The sequence below is a fragment of the Schistocerca nitens genome, chromosome 1, assembly GCF_023898315.1.
Source record: "Schistocerca nitens isolate TAMUIC-IGC-003100 chromosome 1, iqSchNite1.1, whole genome shotgun sequence".
Classification (NCBI taxonomy): Eukaryota; Metazoa; Arthropoda; class Insecta; order Orthoptera; family Acrididae; genus Schistocerca; species Schistocerca nitens.
The window spans coordinates 1,069,978,231-1,069,984,619 of record NC_064614.1 but is presented as its reverse complement, the minus strand read 5'-3'; the positions used below and the strand labels follow the sequence as shown (position 1 = coordinate 1,069,984,619).

The window sequence follows — 6,389 nt, the reverse complement described above, 5'->3', positions numbered from 1 at the left end:
CCATACACCAGTTCCATTAACTCTGAATTTATGGCAATTAGTAGATGAACTTACACTGCAATGAAGGATTTAACATGGATGCCGTTTTGACTGGCACTTCTCGCAATGAAAATAATTCCTTTGACGTTTTCACATACACGTCGCACAATAAATCTACTGCTATGCAGTATTGCACTTTCAGAATTGCACTTTTACTTTACACTAAAATAATATTTTTTTAACGATAATAATACGGCGGCAAGACATGCGCGTCCGACACAAGTTACAAGAGACAAGAGGAAAAAAATGAGTAACTGTTCATCGAGAATGTCTCGTACATAAAAAAAAATGTGTAAAAGTGTTCTTCTTCTGTTTTCAAAGTCAATAACTCACTGCATCTCTGACGGCGCTTCGACAATAAACAAGTTACGTCACAGGTCTTTCACCTTTTACATTCTCGCAACATTATTTGCTAACTGTAGCTGTTGCCGAGCGACTGCTCGATTAGTGAATGGTTTTAAATGATAAGGCAGTCACATAATGTTACAATGTCTTCCCTTCCTTGATGTGTTGGTCAGAAGGAAGACTGATAGTACGCTGGGACATTCTGCTTATAGGAAGCCTGCTCACACTGACTTGTATCTGCGAGCTGATAGTTGTCACCATCCAGCTCAGCGTGAAGGAGTACTTCGTACTTTGGTTCACAGGGCCCACGTTATCTCAGACCCTGATAGTTTGGCAGATGAGCTATCACATCTCGAAGCCACCTTTCGTCAGAATGGTTATAGTGAGAGACAGTTCAAACGTGCGTTGCGCTATCAGCCTTCTGTGCAACGGAGGAGTGACGATAGCACAGAATTGGCACCTATGTCTACGGCCTTTTTCGCCTTACGCAGGAAGCATTTCCAACAGGATTGGCAGTATTTTGCGGAAATATGATGTGAAATGTGGTTTTCGACCACCTTCTAAGATTAAGGCCCTGCTGGCGTCCGTAAGAGATGATCTTGGTTGGCGTAAGGCTGGTGTCTGTCGTATTCCTTGCAGCTGTGGCATGTCATATATTGGTCAGACAATCAGGACTGTGGATGACCGGTGTATTAAACATAAGCGTCACACACGATTACAACAGCCGAGCAAATCCGCTATTGCAGAACAATGCCTTGACACCGGTCATCCTATGGAATACAACAACACGGAGATTCTGGCTTGCACGTCCAGCTATTGGGATAGTGTCATTAAGGAAGCTGCTGAAATCAAACTATCAGGCAACCTTATAAACAGAGATGGTGGATTTTTTCTAAATGCTGCTTGGAATCCGGCTCTGTCTCTCATCAAAAAACAGAGGGACAGAATTAGGGCTACCTCACCTGTTGATTAATAGTCACTATCGATAATTCTGATGTTGGTTATCTTTGGTTGTGTGTTGACTTTGCGGTTACTTGTTCTGTGTGTGGTATCTTCCTTGTTTCTCCTCTGTGAACCGAGGTATTAAATTTCCTTGCACATTGCTTCCTCCTTGCAACTGTGCCTTGAGAATGGCAGGGCGTGCTCCTGCCGAAATATCGGCGGTGCTCGACGACGTCACCCGGCAGCAAACCCGTAGATTATTTGAACAAGTTAATGTATTGTTTATCTTACAGCTATTTCTGAGCGTTTTGTCGCACATTAAGGGGGGTTTACTACCTATGGCCCGAAAAGAAACATGTTCTTTGGGAATTTTTTCTCGGGATGTGTTATAGATATCAATGTCAAATTTGGTCAAAATGGTTATTGATATTTCCTCTACAAATTGGAATTTTTTCGACCGGAAATGTCGAAGAGAAAAGGCGGAAGTGTTGTCGGAACGAAACAAAATTTCGATGTAGACCTCCACGCGCGGTATGTCAGAGGTCAGCCGAATCGTCTGAAATCAAAATTTAGTTGACGTTAGCGAAGTATATAAGATTCTTTAGGAGTTTTACCTCGCTCAAGTTATGTGGGCCATAGGAAACAAAATGGGGGCCATTTGAAAAAAATTGAGTTTTTTTCATTGATGTTTCGACTTCGTCGGCCAAGTAAAAATATTTATAGTTGATGGATCGGAATAAAAGTGGTACAACTCTTAGACAATTTAGTTATCTTCGTCGGAAACAAAGAATCATGCCAATCGGTTCAGTGGATTTGAAGTTACCATACCACGTGATAAAAAAATGTCATTTCGAGAAAATCGGGTTTCAAGTTTTGACTACATATAAATGCTGTATTATGCAACTTACCTTCAATCTGCTATTCTGGGTCCATAAAATAGACCTTCCTCTTCCTCATAGAGGGCGTTCTGCTCGATCTGGGCCATCCTGCGCTGCTCCAGTGCGGCTCGTACGGCCGGTGACAAGCGGTTTTCGGCCGCTTGAATGCGGTGGTCGGCCGAATTCTTGGCGAACTGCGTCGAATAGAGTCCCAGGGTGCCGTCCATCGTTGTCATGGTCTTCAGAATTGCTGAATAGCATTCCTTGAAGCTGCTCACTGCCAGGAAAGTAGCACCAGAATGCAAATGCTTGGGGGCTAGCCGGCCGCGTTGGTCTAGCGGTTCTAGGCGCTCAGTCCGGAACCGCGCGACTGCTACGGTCGCAGGTTCGAATCCTGCCTCGGGCATGGATGTGTGTGATGTCCTTAGGTTAGTTAGGTTTAAGTAGTTCTAAGTTCTAGGGGACTGATGACTGCAGATGTTTAGTCCAATAGTGCTCAGAGCCTTGGGGGCTAACTTCCAAACACACGCGTTCAAACTTTCCTCCCAAGCACCGATACGATAACTAGTCCTCGGAAAGAAACAAACTGGTGTGTGAAAAAGGCCGATTTCTGGCAGGTGAATTTTTTTGTTCAACCGCGAATAACAAACATTTCCGTTCCGTATTCGATAAAACCGTTTCAGGGGTGGATTCTATACACTTTTATGGATTGAAAAATACAATTAAAGATAGTAAATGCACTCGGCCTTCAGGCCACAAGTGGCCCATGGGAACCATCCGACCACCGTGTCACCCTCAGCTGAGGGTACGGATAGGAGGGGCGTGTGGTCAGCACACCGCTCTGCCGGTCGTTATGATGGTTTTCTGTGACCGGAGCCGTTACTATTCGGTCAAGTAGCTCCTCAAGTGGCATCACGAGGCTGAGTGCATCCCGAAAAATGGCAACAGCACATGGCGGCACGGAAGGTCACCCCCTCCAAGTGCCGGCCACGCCCTACAGCGCTTAACTTCGGTGATCTGACGGGAACCGGTGTATCCACTGCAGCAAGGCCGTTGCCAAAAGATAGTAAACCTCCCCTTAAAATATTGTAAGACTTTGTACAACACGTGCTGTAACACCGCATGCACAGGCGTAAATTATTTTCTCTCGTTATCGCTGAATCTGGTGTAGTGATCTACACTAAGACGACAAAAGTCGCGGGGTAGCGATGTGCAGTTATACAGCTGGCGGTAGTATCGGGTACACAAGGTGTAAAAGACTGATGCATTGGCAGAGCTGTCAGATGATTCATGTGAAAAGATTTCCGACGTGATTATATCTGCACGATGGGAATTAGCAGACTTTGAACCCGTAATGGTAGTTGCACCTAGACGCATGGGATATTTTGTTTCGGAAATCGTTAGGGAATTCAATTTTCCGAGATCCACAGTGTCAAGAGTGTGCCGAGAATACCAATTTTCAGTCGTTACCTCTCACCACGGACAACTAGTCCACTTAACGACCGAGAGCAGCGGCGTTTCGTAGGGTTTTGAGTGCTAACAGACAAGAAACACTGCCTGAAGTAACCACAGAAATTAATGTGAGACCACGACGAACGTATCTGTTCGGACAGTGAGGCGAAATTCGGTGTTGATTGACTGTGGCAGCAGACGACCGGCGCGAGTGCTCTTTCCTAACAGCACTTCGCCTGCAACGCCTCGCCTGCGTTCGTGACCATATCACTTGGACCTTAGACAGCTGGAAATCCATGGCCTGGTGTGACGAGTTTCTATTTCTGTTGGTAGGGTTCCAGTGTGGGGCAAATCTCACGAAGCCAAGGATCCAAGTTGTCAACATATACATCTACATATACATCTACATGGATACTCTGCAAATCACACTTAAATGAAACTTCCTGGCGGATTAAAACTATGTGCCGGACCGAGACTCGAACTCGGGACCTTTGGCTTTCGCGGGCAAGTGCTCTGCCGTCTGAGCTACCCAAGCACGAATAACACCCCGTCGCCACAGGTTTACTTCCACCAGTACCTCGTCTCCTATTTTCCAAACTTCACAGGAGCTCTCCTGCGAACCTTGCAGAACTAGTACTCCTGGCAGAAAGGATATTGCGGAGACATGGCTTTGCCACAGCCTAGGGGATGTTTCCAGAATGAGATTTTCACTCTGCACCGGAGTGTGTGCTGGTATGAAACTTCCTGGCAGATTAAAACTGTGTGTCGGACCAAGACTCGAACTCGGGACCTTTGTCTTTCGCGGGCAAGTGCTCTACCAGCTTCTTCCCATTCCATTCGTGTGTAGAGAGCGGAGAGAATGACTGTTTAAAGGCCCGTAAGCGCATTACGAAAAGTTTACTCTTGTCCTCGCGAACCCTACGAGAGCGACTTAAATTTGGTTCTTGAAAAATTGTAAGTAGGCTTTGAGGATAGCTTGCGTCTTTTGCGTCTATCTTCAGGAGCCTGCAAGTTCAGTTTTTCATTATCTCTGTGACACCCATGTTTCAAAGGAACCTGTGACCCTTCTTCGTAAACCTTCGATTTCCTTGTTGGCCCTATCTGCTATCAGTTGCACACTTTTAAGCAACATTGTAGAACAGGTTACAGGACAGTTCCGTATGCTACTCCTTTGTAGACTGATTGTATGTTGCTAGTATCCTATCAAAGACCTTTATGAGCAATTGAGACTATGCGACCTTCTCATTTCACATCACTACAAATTATTACACCTAGCTATTTGTACGAGCTTACTGATTTAAATTGTGACCCGCTGACATTCGAGTCATATGATACTACGTTTCTGAATCTTTTTGAAGTGCACAAATTTACGTAAATTTACGTTTCTACACATTTCAAACGATTTCCATTCTTTACACAACTTTGAAATCATATTTGTCCAACTTCTTTCAGACATTTCTTCATTATGTATAACTTCACCATCTGGGAAAAATGTTGGCTCACTATTAATAAATTCTGCAACATCAGCAGGGGTTCCAGCACACTTCTGTGTAGCGCACTCGAGGTAACTTCATCTTTACATGACATTCCATACAGGATAACATTTTGCGTCCTTTCTACAAACGAAGTACGCCTTGAGGATGAAATCGAAAGTTCAAAGTATTGTGTTAATAATAATGATAGGAAAATTATTAACTGCTAATGATCCTGCATGTGCATCAACAAAGTGACAGAAAATGAGTGTTCATGAGGTGCAGAGGTCAACGTTATAAGGGATGTATGTATTACATTTCACAAATGGACATCGTCGATATTCGAGAAATGTTCGAAACAAACCATTAACTTCCACCATGAACATTGAATGAAAAATGCTGCGCCATAGTGATCACAAAAGAATCGCACAGTCAAGATCGAAGGCAAACTCCTTGAGAGTTACAAACAGTGCAGGGCGTTCAGCTATGTATCCACTCTTAAAGAATGCACAAAGAATCATATTGATATAACTGATGGAATGTGATGGCATTCAGCCCATTTCGAAACAGTCTGTCGGAGATACTCGTGAAACTGGCGTAATGAATTTCAGTGTTACACACTTTTCAGGAGTTCAGTTTGCTCTAAAGGAGTATGATTTTTATACGCACACCAGGAATCAAGCAAAAGGTAGTTATTTTGACCAGCTATTGACCAATACCAGTTCTCATACCATAGTTGTAGATATTGATACAACTCTCTTGGTACATCTAATTTCCCAGAGTTCCTCGCATATGCATTTCCTGTTCAAATCCAGATTGGCCTGAGTTGAACATAACTCCTTACTGAACGGTGGGATAAGTTTGTTTATCTAGTCTACAAATTTTAGGTGCCGATTCCGTAGTTTGCTGAGCACCGTCAGTTTGACACTTTGTTTGAAATTTCGTTATATTACGTCTTCCCATTCTGTATCACTGTTTGAAGATGAGCAACCATCCACAGCTTCCCTTGAAATCACTGTTGTCTATCGCACGCAATTTGATGACATAGTACGTCGCTATTATGCATATCCTGTGGATTGTATCGAGCAGTCTTGTAGCTGATCTCTTGAAGGCATAAGCGGATCTTCTTGAATTACATAGGTTTTTGTGCTTATCATAATGCTTTGAATGGGTGCCTGTATGTATTTAACGAAACATAAGAGCGTAGGGTAGGATTTTGTGTTAGTATTTGATTTTCGGAAGTTATGGTTCATGTAAACTG

At 43.7% G+C, this 6,389-nt stretch overlaps 1 pseudogene; it reads right to left on the bottom strand.

Moving 5' to 3' along the window:
• Positions 1-3,143: 3,143 nt before the first annotated feature.
• LOC126207901 (5S ribosomal RNA) lies at positions 3,144-3,262 on the bottom strand (annotated as a pseudogene).
• Between the last annotated feature and the right edge of the window lie 3,127 nt (positions 3,263-6,389).